Genomic DNA, 18,223 nt, shown 5'->3' with positions numbered 1-18,223 from the left:
GAATACAAGTGAGTGTAATTTTTATGGCAGCTAATAAAGCGAAGCAATTTTTATGTGAACTCGGGTTTTACCACAAGCCATCCATATGAAAATAAATCACTAAATTTGTTTTCCACTTTTACCACAAGCAATGTGTCTGTATACAGACTGAGTCAAAGTATTTCAAATGAGCATGGCAGAGACTGGTTCACTCTTTCATAGTTAACTGTTTCCTAGATAATTTACCACTTCCTCCACTCCTTTTATTTTAAAGTTCTTTTTTAAAAATTGAAGTATAGAGAAGGAAATGGCAACCCACTCCAGTATTCTTGCCTGGAAAATCCCATGGACAGAGGAGCCTGGCAGGCTACAGTCCACAGGGTTGCAAAGAGTGGGACACAACTTAGCCACTAAACAACAACAAAACAATTAATTTACAATGTTGTGTTAGTTTCGGGTGTATAGCACAGTAATTCAGTTAAACATATGTATGTGTGTGTATGTATGTATATATATATATGTGTGTGTGTGTGTATTCATATTCTTTTTAATGGAAAATTGTAATGCAGTCATCCCTCTGTATCCTTGGGGAATTGGTTCCAGGACCCCTCCCATACCAAAATTTTCTGATGCTCAAGTCCCTTGTATAAAATGGTATAGTATTTGCATGTAACCTAAACACATCTTCCCGTATACTTTAAATCATTTCTAGATTACTTATAAGACCTAATACAATGTACATGCTATGTAAATAGTTGATGCTGCTGCTGCTGCTAATCACTTCAGTGGTGTCCGACTCTGTGCGACCCCATAGACGGCAGCCCACCAGGCTCCGCCATCCCTGGATTCTCCAGGCAAGAACACTGGAGTGGGTTGCCATTCCCTTCTCCAATGCATGAAAGTGAAAAGTGAAAGTGAAGTTGCTCAGTCGTGTCCAACTCTGAGCGACCCCACGGACTGCAGCCTACCAGGCTCCTCCATCCATGGGATTTTCCAGGCAAGAGTACTGGAGTGGGGTGCCAGTGCCATCATACAGCAAATTCAAGTGCTGCTTTTTGAAACTTTCTAGATTTTTTTTTCCCGAATATTTCCTACCCAATGTTGGTGGAGGAATCCAAAGATCTAGAGGGTCAACTGTATGTATATCATGTACTACTTTGGAATGTTCCAATAATTTTTTCCATTATTTCAAATAAGGGATTGAATTAACTAATTTCCATGTAAGAAACCAGGGACTTCCCTGGTGGTCCAATGGCTAAGACTCCTCATTCCCAATGCAGGAGGCCCCCAGGGTTCAATCCCTGGGCAGAGAACTAGATCCAGCATGCCTCAACTACGAGCTGCAACTGACAAGAGCCCGCATGCTGCAGCTAAGACCCAGCAGAGGCAAATATATATATATAGTTAAGAAACATAATCACTAAGTATTTTCCCCTATGTTCATTTATGTTATTTCCAGATAAATAAATGAGGAGAAGTTGGAGATAAATACATCTTCATGTATGTGTGTTAAAAAGGAAATTGGCTTTATGTTTACATGATATGCCATTTTTAGATTATTAAATTTTAAATTATTAAATTTACATCTTTATATGTTAAAAAAGTATGCTGGAAAACACTATTACACATCAGTATCTTAAATTTCATGCATACAACACAGACTCATGGAATGTCTTTGTATGTACAAGTTCTTGAGGACCCAGGATATAAAGAGAGGTTACCAAACCTATTACTTCACCCCTTTGTCCTAGAGAAGAGCATTTTGCTAGTAATCAGCCCCTTAACGTCAACAATACAGTTGATAAATGCTGTGAATGAAAAGCAAAGAGTCTCAGCGGGGCTCTACCCTCTGGGAGAAGCGTGAGTAGGTGGGGAAAGACTTCCCTGAGGAATAGACATAACTCTGATCTTCAAGATGAGTAGAAGTGGCCTAGCCAAGCAGCAGAGAAGACTATTCCAGACAACAGAGAAGCTGTCAGATACCCAGGTCCTCGGGCTGGAAGAAACGCCTGAGAACCCGAAGGAAGGCAGCGGGTAGGCAAGTGAGAGGGACATTGGACTGGGTGAGGGGACAGACGTGGGCAGGAGACAGAGTGTGCAGATGCTTGGAGATGGTCTTAGGGTTTAGATGTTTTCCTCGGAGCAAATGACCGTTGTCACCTTCCGTGATCTTCAAATCACCGTAGACCATCACTCCTTCATGGACTCTGTCTCACCTCCAGCAGCAGACTTGCCAATCGCACCATTTTCCAACTTGATCTTTCAAGTTCTTCCTTGCTGATACCTCTGCTTTTCCATGACCCACCAGACCCCTCCGTCTTACACTCACCCCTTTTTCCAGGTTGAATTTTGTCGTCCACAAAACATGTCATCCAAATATCGTGCTTCCAACCCACAAAGCCCCAACCCTGGGTGAACCCGACTGTACTTCCTCTGACACTGAAACAGCCAAGTGTGGTTGGAGCAAGTTAAGCAACAGAATGAGCAATGTCACCATAAATTCAGATTCAGTGACTTCAAATAGATCCTCGTCTCTCTGCAGGGGCAGATCTTTGTTTTCTGGAACCTGAAGCATATACGGTTGTGTTGTTTAGTCGCTAAGTTGTGTCCAACTCTTTGTGACTCTACAGGCTGTAACCCGCCAGAAGACTGGAGTGGGTTGCCATTTCCTTCTCCAGAGGATCTTCCTGATTGTACCTGCTTCTCCAGCATTGGCAGGTGGATTCTTTACTGCTGAGACACCAGGGAGGTCCCTATACAGTTTGAGGAGTCATTTTAAAGGAAAAGAATATAAAATTACAAATAAAAATGTGAATATGAATCTAGAATGCGGAACAGATTATGAATGAGGAACAGATTACTGGAGCCTTGGAGATAGAGCTGCCTTTCCTTTGAGATCTCTATGTTGATTTGGGCTTCCCAGGTGGCGCTAGTGGTAAAGAACCCTCCTGCCAATGCAGGAGACATGAAAATATGTCTCTTATGAGGATCTTCCAGATCCAGGGTTTGGGAAGATCCTCTGGAGGAGGAAATGTCAAGCCACTCCAGTATTGCCTGGAAAACCCCATGGGCAGGGGAACCTGGCGGGCTACAGTCCATAGGACTGCAAAGAATGAGACACGACTGAAGCAACTTAGCATGCACGCACCCACATGTGATTTACCCGTCCCTGAGAGCTCACTCCAGTATTCTTGGGCTTCCCTAGTGGCTCAGCTGGTAAAGAATCTGTGTGCAATGCAGGAGACCCTAGTGCAATTCCTGGGTTGGGAAGATTCCCTGGAGAAGGGAAAGGCTACCCACTTCAGTATTCTGGCCTGGAGAGTTTCATGGTCTGTATAGTTCATGGGGGCTTCCCTTGTGGCTCAGCTGGTTAAGAATCTGCCTGCAATGCAGAAGACCTGGGTTCAATCCCTGGGTTGGGAAGATGCCCTGGAGAAGGGAATGGCTACCCCTCCATCCATGGGATGGCAAAGAGTCAGACACACCTGAGTGACTTTCGCTTTTACTTTCATAGTCCATGGGGTCACCAAAGAGTCGGACACGACTGAGCGACTTTCAGTTTCACTTACATACATATGCCTCCTGAGTGCACCCTGAATCGCCCTCTTCCAGCAGCTCCCTACTCGCATGGGGGCCTGTGCAGCAAGCTTCCTTATCTTTATGGACATCTCTGCTACTGGCAATCCCACTCCTTTATCAGGACAGTGCACTCAACTCTACAAAATTTTCTTTCTTTCTTTCTTTTTAAATAACAGCTTTATCAAGATAATAATTCACCTACCATAAAATTCACATTTTTAAAGTGTAGAATTCAGTGGTTTTTAGTATATTCACAAAATTCTTCAGCCTCACTATATACTTTCAGAATATTTCATCACCCCTAAAAGAAACCCTATTCCCCCTCTCCCTGCATCCCTGACAACCACTAATCTTTCTGTTTCTATGGATTTGCCTCTTTTGGACATTTCATATAAATGGAATCATACAGGAGGTGACCTTTTGTAACTGGTTTCTTTCAGTCTGCATAATGTCGAGGCTTATCCACGTTGCAAAATGCATCAAGTACTTCATTGCTTTATAATGTTAAATAATATTCCATTATGTGGATGTATCACATTTTGTTTATCCATTTATCAGATAATGGACATGTGGATTGTTTTTACTTTTTGCCTGTTAGGAATGATGCTTGCATTAGTGCTTAAACCATTTTCAGATATCTCAAGTGTCCAAATCTTCCACTTTCCCCATCAAACAAAGATCTTATAGTTTCATCAGAAAAGCAAAGTGCTCAGACAGAAACTTCTTCAACCACTAGCCATCAGACATGCAAACCCACACGCCAGCTTCACTCCTCCACCCCCTCCTTCCCATGTCATATCAAAGGCGTTGCTTTCCACTTCTGGAAGGTGAGTCCCTCCGCTTATGCTTTGAATTTCATCCCATTGCATCTTTTCAAGAACATAACCCTATCAATGATCTCTTCTCTCTATATCTAAATACTGTACTCTCCATGTAATTTTTTCTGTCATTGTGTATGTTGCAATACAACTTAAAAACAAGTAGCAGGCCAGATTTAGCCAAAGGGCCATAATTTACCAACCTTAGCTTTATACCATGATTTGATTGGATGTACATTCACATACACACACACACACACACACACAACACACACACATACAGCTCTTTTTTTTTAAATGAAAGGGAGCCATTAGTATGAAGCCTTTTAAAATAGTTGTTGTGAAAGGATTCTTACATGAAATTGCCAATAACATGCAGTTGCAGATTATTTAATTCTTCCTGAATGTTAGCACTATTCCTCTGAATAAACTACCATATCATTAAAATGGAAGTTGGCTGCACTGCATTTGACAAAAGGATTGTAGACAACAGATTACAGTTCTCTTTAGTTTTTATTGGAAACCAAGTTAAATTATCCATTCCATTTGAAATATCCTCACATCTCTTCTGTTAAGACAATGTAAAAAATCCTCTACATCATATATTGCTTTTTAGCTACATTTTTTTCCTAACAGCCTTTCTCGCTCTTTCACAGCCAGACTTCTATTGAGTGTTGCTATAGTTTCTCTCTAGCTCATCCTCCATTCCTCCTCAATCTGTTTCTCTTTGGCTACCATTCCAGTTTTACTCTTATATTTGCCAAGGTCACTCATGACCCCACATCGCTAAATCAGATGAGAATTTTCAGACTTCATATTTTTCAGTCACACCTTCCTAAAACTCTCAGTACCTTGACCCTTGAGACATCATGGTTTTGGATCTTCCTGTCCCCTTGTTCCACTCTGATTTCTTTGAAGGCTCTTCTACTGGCCCGTGGCATTTTTGAGGTCTAGCCCACCGCTCTTCTCATCCACTACTTCCCCATGTGGGTGGTATTTGACAGTTCCATCCCCAGCTGGGTTCTCTCTTCTGGATCATCAATCTGTAAATACGACTGCCTTCTTTACATACCACTCAGCTCCACTCTGTCAAGCAAATCAAGTCATGAGCTCCTCCTCAGCTCTCACCAGATCAACTCCAGTGTCTTTTTATTTCTCTGGGAGTCATTCTCTGTACTTTTTCTGCTCATCTTCTATCACCAACCCACTACCAAAGGTAGATAAGCCTGCCTGTAGATTATTTTTCCATTTCATCCATTTCTGTACTACCACTCCTTCCCAAGCTACTTCATTTCTCTCTTGGATTTTGGGGCATATGCTTAATGTATCTTCTTTACCCCGGCTCCACAGATTCTCCACTTTTCAGCCAAAGACATCTTCAAAAAAGCACAAATAAAATCATGTCAATGGCTATCAACTGAGCATAGGATAAAAACCAACATCCTGGGGACTTCCCTGGTGGTCCAGTGGCTAAGACTCTGCGTTCCCAATTTAGGGAGCCTGGATTTGACCCCTGATCAGACAACTGGATCTCACATGCTGCAATTGAGAGTTCACACGCCATAGCTAAAGATCCTGCATGCCACAAATGAAGATCAAAGATCCAGCATGCCGCAGCTAAGACCTGGTGTAGCCAAGGAAATAAATAAAGGAAGAATCAATTTTTTTTTTTTTTAATCCTTAACATGGCCAACATGATGTACATGGCCTCTGCCATCTGCAGGTATCTATCCTGCGTCACCTGGACCACTTTCTTGTCTCTTCCTGTGCTTAGTCACTCAGGTGTTCTTCCACTTCTGTTTCCTCAAACACACTCATCTTCCTTCCCGCTCTGAAGCCTGTGTTCTCACTCTCCTGTGCCTGGCATGCTGCTATCACCTTTGTGTGCCTTTCGTTTCATTTTACTGGAACAGGTTCATTCCTGCCCACTCTTCAGATCTTGGGTCACCCATCTCTTCCACAGGAAGACTTTTCTCAGGCTCAGGTTGCATCATATTCCCTACTTTACTGTCTTACGGTCCTGTTATAAGAAATTGATATCATAGCTGTTGTCTCACATCATTTTGTGAGATTATTTTATTGATATTGACTCCTCTCACTAAATAATGGATGCTGTTAAGGAAAAGGACTATTTTGTTTAGTCAAAAGGATTATGTCTATTTTGTTTAGTCACTTTATTTTTACCCCTAACACCTACCAGGGTACCTGGCATGTAAGCAATTCTTAACACATATTTGTGGAATGAGTGAGTGAGTGAAGGATGTGAAGGGCTTTGATCAGGTGGCTGATGACCTAGATGTTTGCTCGCTGCTGACATGGTAACAGGGCATAGTGCTCTAGTCAAGATGCTTGGGTATTGCTACAGTTGGAATGTTTCTGTCCCTTAAAATCCTTCATGGATCACAGCCTTGTCATGATGAAGGGGCTGTGCAGGGCTCCCCAAGGCAGACGGGTCATAATGAAGAGTTCTGACAAAACACGGTCCACTGGAGAAGGAAATGGCAACCCACTCCAGTATTCTTGCCTGGAGAAACCCATGAACAGTATGAAAAGGTGAAAAGATATGACACCAGAAAATGAACCTCCTGGTCAGGAGGTGTCCAATATGCTACTGAGGAAGAACAGAGGGCAGTTACTAGTAGCTCCAGAAAGAATGAAGTGGCTGGGCCAAAGTGGAGAGGAGCTTCGTTGTGGATGTGAAAGTAAAGAGAAAGTAAAGTTGGATGCTGTAAAGAACAATATTGCATAAGAATCTGGAATGTTAGGTCCATGAATCACGGTACACTGGGCTTGGTGAAGCAGGAGATGGCAAGAGTGAATGTCAACATCTTAGGAATCAATAAACTCAAAGGGACAAGAATAGATGAATTTAATTCAGATGACATTATATTTACTATAATGGATTCTGTAGGCAAGAGTCCCTTAGAAGAAATGGAGTAGTCGTCATAGTCAACAAAGGAATCTGAAATGTGGTACTTGGGTACAGTCTCAAAAACGACAGAATTATCTCGGTATATTTCCAAGGCAAACCATTCAACATCACAGTAATCCAACTCTATTCTCCAGCCATTAATGGAGAAGAAGCTAAAGCTGACTGGCTCTATGAAGACCTACAAGACCTTCTAGAACTAACACCAAAAAAGCTGTCATTTTCATCATAGGGTGTTGGAATGCAAAAGTAAGAAATTAAGAGATACCTGGATTAACAGGCAAGTTTGGCCTTGGAGTACACAATGAAGAAGGGCAAAGGCTAACAGTTTTGTCAAGAGAACACACTGGTTGTAGCAAACACCCTTTTCTAACAACCCAAGAGACGAGTCTACACACGGACATCACTCACCAAATAGTCAATACCAAAATCAGGTTGATTTTATTCTTTGCAGCTGAAGATGGAAAAACTCTGTACAGTCAGCAAAAACAAGATATGGAGCTATCTGTGGCTTAGATTATGAGCTCTTTATTGCAAAATTCAGTCTTAAATTTTTAAAAGTAGGGAAAACAACTAGGCCATTCAGGTATGACCTAAATCAGATCCCTTATGATTATACAGTGGAAGTGACAAATATATTCAAGGGATTAGATCTGGTAGACAGAGTGCCTGAAGAACTATGGAAGGAGATTCATAACTTTCTACAGGAGGCGGTGACCAAAACCATCTCCAAGAAAAAGAAATGCAAGGAGGCAAAGTGGTTATTTGAGGAGGCTTTACAAATAGCTGGGGAAAGAAGTGAAAGGCAAAGGAGAAAGGGACAGATATACCCAACTGAATGTGGAGTTCCACAGAATAGCAAGGAGCAATAAGAAGGCCTTCTTAGATGAATAATGCAAAGAAATAGAAGAAAACAATAGAATGGGAAAGACTAGAGATCTCTTCAAGAAAATTGGAGATATCTAGGGAACATTTCATGCAAGGATGGGCACTATAAAGGACAGAAACGGTAAGCTAACAGAAAAGATTAAGGAGAGATGGTAAGAATACACAGAAAACTGTACAAAAAACATCTTGCTGCTGCTAAATCACTTCAGTCGTGTCCGACTCTGTGCGACCCCATAGACGGCAGCCCACCAGGCTCTGCCGTCCCTGGGATTCTCCAGGCAAGAACACTGGAGTGGGTTGCCATTTTCTTCTCCAGTGCATGAAAGTGAAAAGTGAAAGTGAAGTCACTCAGTTGTGTCCGACTCTGCGACCCCATGGAATGCAGCCCACCAGGCTCCTCCATCCATGGGATTTTCCAGGCAAGAGTACTGGAGTGGGTGGCCATTGCCTTCTCCGAAAACACATCTTAATGACCCATATAACCATAATGGTGTGGTCACTCACCTAGAGCCAGACATCCTGGGGTGTAAAGTCAAGTGGGCCTTAGGATGCATTACATGAACAAAGCTAGTAGAGGAATTCCAGCTGAGCTATTTAAAATCCTAAAAGATGATGCTGTTAAAGTGCTGCACTAAATATGCCAGCAAATTTGGAAAACTCAGCAGTGCCCACAGGACTGGAAAAGGTCAGTTTTCTAATCTCAAAGATGGCAATGACAAAGAATGTTCAAATTACCATACAATTGCACTGATTTCACATGCTAGCAAGGTTATGCTCAAAATCCTTCAAGCTAGGCTTCAGAAGTACATGAGCCAAGAACATCCAGATGTACAAGCTGGGTTTAGAAAAGCTAGAGGAACCAGAGATCAAATTGCCAACATCCATTGGATCATAGAGAAAGCAAAAGAATTCCAGAAGAACATCTACTTCTGCTTCATTGACTATGCTAAAGCCTTTGTGTGGATCACAACAAACTATGGAAAATTCTTAAAGAGATAGAAATATCAGACCACCTAGGTAAGGTTTCTCCTGAGAAACCTGTATGCATATCAGGAAGCAACAGTTAGAACTGGACATGGAACAACGTACTGGTTCCAAATTGGGAAAGGAGTACGTCAAGGCTGAATATTGTCACCCTGCTCATTTAACTTCTATGCAGATTACATCATGAGAAATACTAGGTTGGATGAATCACAGGCTGGAATCAAGATTGCTGGGAGAAATATCAACAACCTCAGATAAGCAGATGATGAACACAAAAGAGGAAAGTGAAAAAACTGGCTTAAAATTCAATATTAACAAAACTAAGATCATGACATCTACTAGCTTTGTTCATGTAATGCATCCTAAGGCCCACTTGACATTATTGGCAAATATAAGAGGAAAAGTGGAAGAAGTGAGATTTTCTTTTTTGGAGCTCCAAAATCACCGTGGATTGTGACTGCAGCCATGAAATTAAAAGATACTTGCTCCTTGGAGGGAAAGCTATGACAAATCCAGACTGTGTATTAAAAAGCCGAGACATCACTTTGCCGACAAAAGTCAAAGCTGTGTTTTCTCCAGTAGCCATGTACAGATGTGAGAGTCGGACCATTAAGAAGGCTGAGCCTCGAAGAATTGACGCTTTCAAATTGTGCTTCTGGAGAACTCTTGAGAGTCCCTTGGACTGCAAGGAGATCAAACCAGTCAATCCTAAAGGTAATCAGTCCTGAATATTCATTGGAAGGACTGCTGCTGAAGCTCCAATACTATGACCACCTGATGTGAAGAGCCGACTCATTGCAAAAGGCCCTGATGCTGGGAAAGATCGAAGGCAAAAGGAAAAAGGAGTGGCAGAGAATGAGATGGTTAAATAGCATCACTGACTCAATGGACATGAATTTGAGCAGACTCCAGGAGATAGTGAAGGACAAAGAAGCCTGGCATGCTGCAGTCCATGGGGTCGCAAAGAGTTGCACAGGACTTAGCGACTGAACAACACAGTCCATATGTTGAAATCCTAACCCTCAAGGTGAAGATGTTAGGAGGTGGGTCTTTGCAGAGGTGATCTCAGTGATAGGGATGGAGCCCTCATGAGTGGAGTTACTGACTCTGTAAAAGAGGGGAAGAAAGTTCCCTTGCTCCCTTCCACCATGTGAGGGCACAACAAGAAGATGCCAACCATGAACCAGACATTGAGCTCTTTCCAGACAAGGAGCCTGCTGGCACCTTTGATGTTGACCTTCCCAGACTGCAGAACTGAAAGAAATTAATTTCCATTTTTTATAAGCTACCCAGTTTATGGTTTTATTGTTATAGAAGCCCAAATGGGCTAAGAAAGATAGGAATTGTCTCCCAATAACCATACTCCAAAAAGTGATAAACCAAACTTTATATTATTACCTAAAGGTGGGGTTGTATATCTGATGATTTTTCTACAACAAAAATGTATTCCTTTAGTAATAGGACATTTTAAGTTTAAAAAACAAAAAAGTGAGGCTGTATTTTAAAATTAATAAATAACTTTATGCATTGAAATTTTCACACATCTAAATATTTCTAAGGAAGTTGTATTTAAGTAATTTGGAATGAAAATATCCTTGAAATAAGATTTATATAGATACAGTGAGAAAATGGTCTTTTCACAAAGGAATAACATAGTTTGTTTAGGATATTTCAGTTATAATTTATTAGGAGCTATGATAATTAAAATATTATGCTAACACTGCCTGAATTGCATACTTTTGTATCAGACTTAATATTTCAATATTTAGATTACTTATCGGGTAAAAGAGACATTTTATTTTATAAATTTGGAGAAGGAAATGGCAAACCACTCCAGTGTTCTTGCCTGGAGAATCCCAGGGATGGGGGAGCTGGTGGGCTGTCGTCTCTGGGGTCGCACAGAGTCGGACACGACTGAAGCGACTTAGCAGCAGAAGCAGCAGTAAACCAAAATCCCTTGGTAATTGTGACATACAAACATTATATTTAATAGTATTAGAGTTACTTAATATAATTACATTTATGCAGTTCTTACGTTCAAATTATTTTGGATGAAAAACAATTATCTACGAAGTTAAAACTTATGTATACTTAAATTAAGAAAACCTAGAGAGGGCCTGGATAGCTTAGTTGGTAGAGCATCAGACTTTTAATCTGAGGGCCCAGGGTTCAAGTCCCTGTCCAGGAATCAAAAAAAAAAAAAAAATTTTTTTTCTTTTAAAAAAGGAGAAAAACTAACTCAGTCTTCTTTTAAACTGAAAATTATGAGATGACTGCTTCATCTCAATGCTGTTTACCACACCAAGGTTAAATCTGGATGTACAGAGAACCAAGAAACAGACCCACGCGTGTGTGGTCATTAAATGCATGACAGAATTGACACTGCACTGCAGTGAGGAAATGATGGACTTTTCAGTACATGGTTCTGGGTACATTGGATACTCACGTTTTTTTTTAAAAAAAAAAAAAGGGTTTTGCTTCCTATCTCACAACATATGCAAAAATCAATGCCAAATGCATTATAGATTTTAAAATTGAAATAAAAAAATACTAGGACATTTCAAAACAAGAACACAGAGAACTATCTTCTTAACTTTGGGAAAAGTAAACAGGTACAGAAAGCACTAACCTTAGAGTTTAAAGAGCAATATATCGGGCAGTGTTAAAATTGACAACATCTCTTCATCAAACAAGTCATGGACTGGAAGAAGATATTTTAATTCCTGTATTCTTTGAAGGGCTTGTAGTTGGAATATATAAATAATCCTAGAATCAATAGGGGTTTCCTCAATGGCACAGCATGTAAAGAATCCGCTTGCAATGCAGGGGACACAGGAAATGTGAGTTGGACTACTGGGTTGGGAAGATCCCCTGGAGGAGGAAATGGCAACCCACTCCAGTATTCTTGTCTGGAGAATCCCTTGGACAGAGGAGCCTGGTGGTATACTGTGCAGGGGATTGCAAGGAGTCAGACACAACTGTGCAGCTAAGTGCACACACGTGCTTCAGAATCAATAAGATGACAAACAATCCAAGACTTCAGCTTTCAACCAAGGTGGAGTAAAAGAGGATAGAGTTCCCCACCCTACTGAGACAACTTTATAAAAAGATACAAAATATATGAAACAAACAAGGTGAGCACTGCAATCGTCCTGGTTTACTGCTTTACTTTCTGGGCCACAGCACAGGGTGCTTGGAGTCCTTTGAGTTGAGGAGATGGATCTGGAAGTTGGCTTAAAACTCAACATTCAGAAAACGAAGATCATGGCATCTGGTCCCATCACTTCATGGGAAATAGATGGGGAAACAGTGGAAACAGTGTCAGACTTTATTTTGGGGGGCTCCAAAATCACCACAGATGGTGATTGCAGCCATGAAATTAAGACGCTTACTCCTTGGAAGAAAAGTTATGACCAACCTAGATAGCATATTGAAAAGCAGAGATATTACTTTGCCAACAAAGGTCCATCTAGTCAAGGCTATGGTTTTTCCAGTGGTCATGTATGGATGTGAGAGCTGGACTATAAAGAAAGCTGAGCACAGAAGAATTGATGCTTTTGAACTGTGGTGTTGTAGAAGACTCTTGAGAGTCCCTTGGACTGCAAGGATATCCAACCAGTCCATTCTAAAGGAGATCAGTCCTGGGTGTTCATTGGAAGGACTGATGCTGAAGCTGAAACTCCAATACTTTGGCCACTTCATGCGAAGAGTTGACTCATTGGGAAAGACCCTGATCCTGGGAGGGATTAGGGGCAGGAGAAGAAGGGGACGACAGAGTATGAGATGGCTGGATGGCATCACCAACTCGATGGACATGAGTTTGAGTGAACTCCAAGAGTTGGTGATGGACAGGGAGGCCTGGTGTACTGCAGTCCATGGGGTCGCAAAGAATTGGACACAACTGAGCGACTGAACTGAACTGAACTGAACTCCAGTTTGAAGCCACAAGACACTACACCAGATAGGAAAGAGCTACACAGAGAGAGCACTCAAGATTCCCACTCAGGGCGTCCCCAGACATCTCCAGATGAATATGGATTCGCAGATGCAGGTGAAGAAACCACCCAGCACTAGGGCCAGAGTCACCAGAAGGGTCTGTAGGGAACAGTTGCCAGGGAACCATCCAGGTGGGAACAGTTCTTTTTCTCCCAGCCAAAGTCAAAAACATCATAATTCACAAAGTACTATAGGATTTTTGACTCAGGCGTGGGGCAAAATTATCTCTAGACTAAATGCTGCTGTGACTCTGCCTAAGAAAACTTGATAGCAAGATCCCATAGGTTCAAACTGCTTCCAAGAAACTTAACTCTGTCCTAAATTACAGCTCAGTATATTCATAGGAAAGCAAAAATATCTAACACCAACTCATTTTCTACAGTTGTGCCCACAGTTTTCTCCATTTACAACTTGTCCCACTATTTAATATACTTTGAATCTGCTAAAAATATTAACTGACTGCTCTCCTAAATCTAAAGATAATATCTTTTAGTATAAACATATATCACATATTTTTGTAAAATTTGTCAAAGTCTGATTAGTGTGCCTTAAGTGCATGCTTCTTTCACTGTTTATAACATCTGATTTGATAATCAAAAATTCTGGATTTGACATTGATCAGAAATTACAAAGAAGCAGGTAAATATGACTCACAAATGAGGAGAAAACTCAGCTGAAGCCAACCCAGTAGTGATATAGATGGTAAAATTATTTGACAAACATATAATAGGTGTTACAGCTGTATCGGAGAAGGCGATGGCACCCCACTCCAGTACTCTTGCCTGGAAAATCCATGGACAGAGGAGCCTGGTAGGCTGCAGTCCATGGAGTCGCAAAGAGTCAGACATGACTGAGCAACTTCACTTTTACTTTTCACTTTCATGTATTGGAGAAGGAAATGGCAACCCACTCCAGTGTTCTTGCCTGGAGAATCTCAGGGACGGCGGAGCCTGGTGGGCTGCCGTCTATGGGGTCACACAGAGTCGAACACGACTGAAGTGACTTAGCATAGCATAGCATAGCATACAGCTGTATATCATGTGTTCAGTAAGCTAGAGCAATGATTTAACATATTATGTAGAGACATGGAAGATACTAAATAGACCTAAAGCAAACTTTTATAGATGAAAATTATATTGACTGAGAGGAAAAACATACTACATGCAATTAATAGCAGATTAGACATCACAGAAGAAAGTTTTAGTGAATTTAGACATAGAGAAATAGGAACAGAGAAAGAAAAAAAAGATTGAAAAAAATGCACAGAGCATCAGTGAAAATGGGACCAGCTCAAAGAATCTATATGCATATAATTGGAGTCTCCAAAGTGGGAAGCACTGAAGAATATTTGAAAAGATAATGGCCAAAAATTATCCAAATTTGTTGCAACTGTAAATCCATAGATTCAAGACATAGCATCACTGAGAGAAATTAAAGACCTAAGTAAGATATACTTAATTCATGAATAGAAAGTCAATATTATTAAGTTGTCAATTTTCTCCCAGAATAATCTGTAAATTTAACACAATTCCAATGACTACCTCAGCAAGCATTTTTTCCAAAATTGATAAGCTGATTCTGAAAATCATATGGAAATGCAAAGGACCTAAGTAGCTATAACTTTGGAAAGGAACAAAGTTAGAGAACTTATGCTCCTTGACTTCAAGACATAGAAACCCACCTTAATAAAGACAATGTAGTACTGTCTTTTGGAGAAGGAAATGGCAACCCACTCCAGTACTCTTGCCTTGAAAATCCCATGGATGCAGGAGCCTGGTAGGCTGCAGTCCATGGGGTCGCGAAGGGTCAGACACAACTGAAGCGACTTCACTTTCACTTTTCACTTTCATGCATTGGAGGAGGAAATGGCAACCCACTCCAGTGTTCTTGCCTGGAGAATCCCTGGGACGGGGAAACCTGGTGGGCTGCCGTCTATGGGGTCGCACAGCGTCGGACACGACTGAAGCGACTTAGCAGCAGTAGCAGCAGCAGTACTGTCTTTGATAGTACTGGCATCAAGATAGAAAAATGTGAAAAAATTGGAACTAGAGTTACCATATGATCCAATAATCCCACTCTTAGACATGAATGTAGAAATGATGAAAACTCTTAATTTGGAAAGATACATGTGCCCCCATATTCATAGCAGCACCTTTACAATGGCCAAGGCATAGAAGCAACCTAAATGTCCATCGACAGATGAATGGATAAAGAAGATCTGTTACACACACACACACACACACACACACACACACACACACACAGTGGAATATTACTCAACCACAAAAAAGAATGAACCAATGCCATTTGCACCAACATAGATGGACTAGGGAATTATCATACAGTGAATTATGTGAGACAAAGACAAATATCCTGTGATATCGCTTATATATGGAATCTAAAAACATGATACAAATGAACTTATAAACAAAACAGAAACAGACTCACAGACATAGAAAACAAACTTATAGTTACCAATCGGGAAGTTGGGGTAAAGGATAAATTAGGAGTTTGGGATTAGCAGATACAAATTACTATATATAAAATAAGCAACAAGGTTATCGCACAGGGAACTATATTCAATATCTTACAATAAACTATAATGGAAAAGAAAAGAAAAAAGATAGGCAAATGGATTAATGGAACAGAAAACAGTCCAGAAATAGACTCACACATACATGGTCAATTGATTTTTGACAAAGGTGCACAGGCGATTCAAAGAAGAAAGAATAGTCTTTTCAATAATTGATGCTAAAGCAATAGGATACCAAAATGCAAGAACAACAACAACAAATTCAAACCATACCTTGCAGCACATGTACAGATATACCTCACAATAGATTATAAATAATAAAAGTAGAACCCAATAAAAAGAAAACTTCTGGAAAAAGCAGAAAGATTTTCTCTTCTGGAGAAAATCTGTGTGACTGAGTTATGCAAAGATCTCTTAGATATCATGCCCAAAGCATGATCCAAAAAGGAAAAAAAAATGGTAAATTGGTCTTTTATCAAAATTAAGAATGCTTGCTCTTTGAAAGATACCATTAAGAGAATGAAAAGACAAGCCACAAGCTGGGGGAGGAAATATTTGCAAATCACATATTTGATAAAGGCCTTGTCTCCAAAATAAAGCTATACAAAACTTAATAATAAGAAATAGACAGCCTAATTAAAACATGGGCAAAAGATTTGTATGTATACATATTTAACCAGAAAAGACTGACAGATGGCAAATAAGCCATATCAAAAGATGTACTCAGCATCATTAGGCATTCAGTTCAGTTCAGTTCAGTCGCTTAGTCGTGTCCAACTCTTTGCGACCCCACGAATTGCAGCACGCCAGGCCTCCCTGTCCATCATCAACTCCCGGAGTTCACTCATTAGGGAAACACAAATTAATATCACAATTAGATACCACTACAGATCTATTGTGCTCAGTCACTGAGTCGTCTCTGGCGCTTTGAAGCCCCATGGACACACATATCAGAACGCTTAAAATTGAAAACATTCAAAAAAAGGAGATCATGGCATCTGGTCCCATCACTGCATGGAAACTAGATGGGGAAACAATGGAAACAGTGACAGAATTTATTTTCTTGGGCTCCAAAATCACTGCAAATGGTGACTTCAGCCACAAAATTAAAAGATGCTTGCTCCTTGGAAGAAAAACTATGACACACCTAGACAGCATATTAAAAAGTGGAGACATTACTTTGCCGACAAAGATCTGAACACTCAAAGCTATGGTTTTTCCAGTAGTCATGTATGGATATTAGTGTTAGACCATAAAGAAGGCTGAATGCTGAAGAACTGATGCTTTGAACTGTGATGTTGGAAAAGACTCTTGAGAATCCCTTGTTCTGCAAGGATATCAAACCAGTCAATCCTAAAGGAAACCAATCTTCAATATTCATTCAGTTCAGTTCAGTTCAGTTGCTCAGTCTTGTCCAACTCTTTGTAACCTTATGGACTGCAGCACACCAGGCTTCCCTGTCCACCACCAACTCCTGGAGCTTGCTCAAACTCATATCCATGGAGTCAGTGATGCAATCCAACCATCTCATCCTCTGTCATTCCCTCCCTTTTCCTCCTGCCTTCAATCTTTCCTAGCATCAGGGTCTTTTCCAATAAGTCAGTTCTTCGCATCAAGCGGCCAAGGTATTGGAGCTTCATCTTCAGCATCAGTCCCTCCAGTGAATATTCAGGACTGATTTCCTTTAGGAACCCTTTGATTGGATTGACAGGTTTGATCTCCTTGCAGTCCAAGGAGCTGTCAAGGGTCTTCTCCAACACTACAGTTCAAAAGCATCAATTCTTTGGCAGTCAGCCTTCTTTATGGTCCAGCTCTCACATCCATACATGACTACTGGAAAAATCATAGCCTTGACTGGATGGACCTTTGTTGGCAAAGTAATGTCTCTGCCTTTTAATATGCTGTCTAGGCTTGTCATAGCTTTCTTCCAAGCAGCAAGCGTCTTTCAATGTCATGGCTGCAGTCACCATCTGCAGTGATTTTGGAGCCCAAGGAAAAAAGTCTGTCACTGTTTGCATTGTTTCCCCATCTATTTGCCATGATTTGATGGTACTGGATGCCATGATCTTCGTTTTTTGAATGTTGAGTTTAAGCCAGCTTTTTCACTCTCCTCTTTCATTTTCATCAAGAAGCTATTTAGTTCCTCTTCACTTTCTACCATAAGGATGGTATCATCTGTTTATCTGAGGTTATTGATATTTCTCCTGGTAGTCTTGATTCCTCCTTGTGCTTCATCCAGCCCAGAATTATGCATGATGTACTTTGCATATAAGTTAAATAAGCATGGTGACAATATACAGCCTTGACGTACTCCTTTCCCGATTTGGAACCAGTCTGTTGTTCCACATCTGGTTCTAACTGTTGCTTCTTGACTGTCATACAGATTTCTCAGGAGGCAGATAAGGTGGTCTGGTATTTCTGTCTCTTAAAGAATTTTCCACAGTTTGTTGTGATCCACATGGTCAAAGGTTTGGTGTAGTCAATAAAGCAGAAATAGATGTTTTTCTGGAATTCTCC

The 18,223-nt window shown here is 40.7% G+C and overlaps 1 non-coding gene across 1 annotated transcript; it reads left to right on the top strand.

Moving 5' to 3' along the window:
* Positions 1–11,292: 11,292 nt before the first annotated feature.
* On the top strand, positions 11,293–11,365 carry TRNAK-UUU. Its single transcript has one exon. It is a non-coding gene; the product is annotated as a tRNA-Lys (tRNA).
* The last annotated feature ends 6,858 nt before the right edge of the window (positions 11,366–18,223 follow it).

This window comes from Bubalus bubalis, chromosome 17 (genome assembly GCF_019923935.1).
Source record: "Bubalus bubalis isolate 160015118507 breed Murrah chromosome 17, NDDB_SH_1, whole genome shotgun sequence".
In the NCBI taxonomy this organism is placed as follows: Eukaryota; Metazoa; Chordata; class Mammalia; order Artiodactyla; family Bovidae; genus Bubalus; species Bubalus bubalis.
This window is presented reverse-complemented; position numbering and strand designations above follow the sequence as displayed.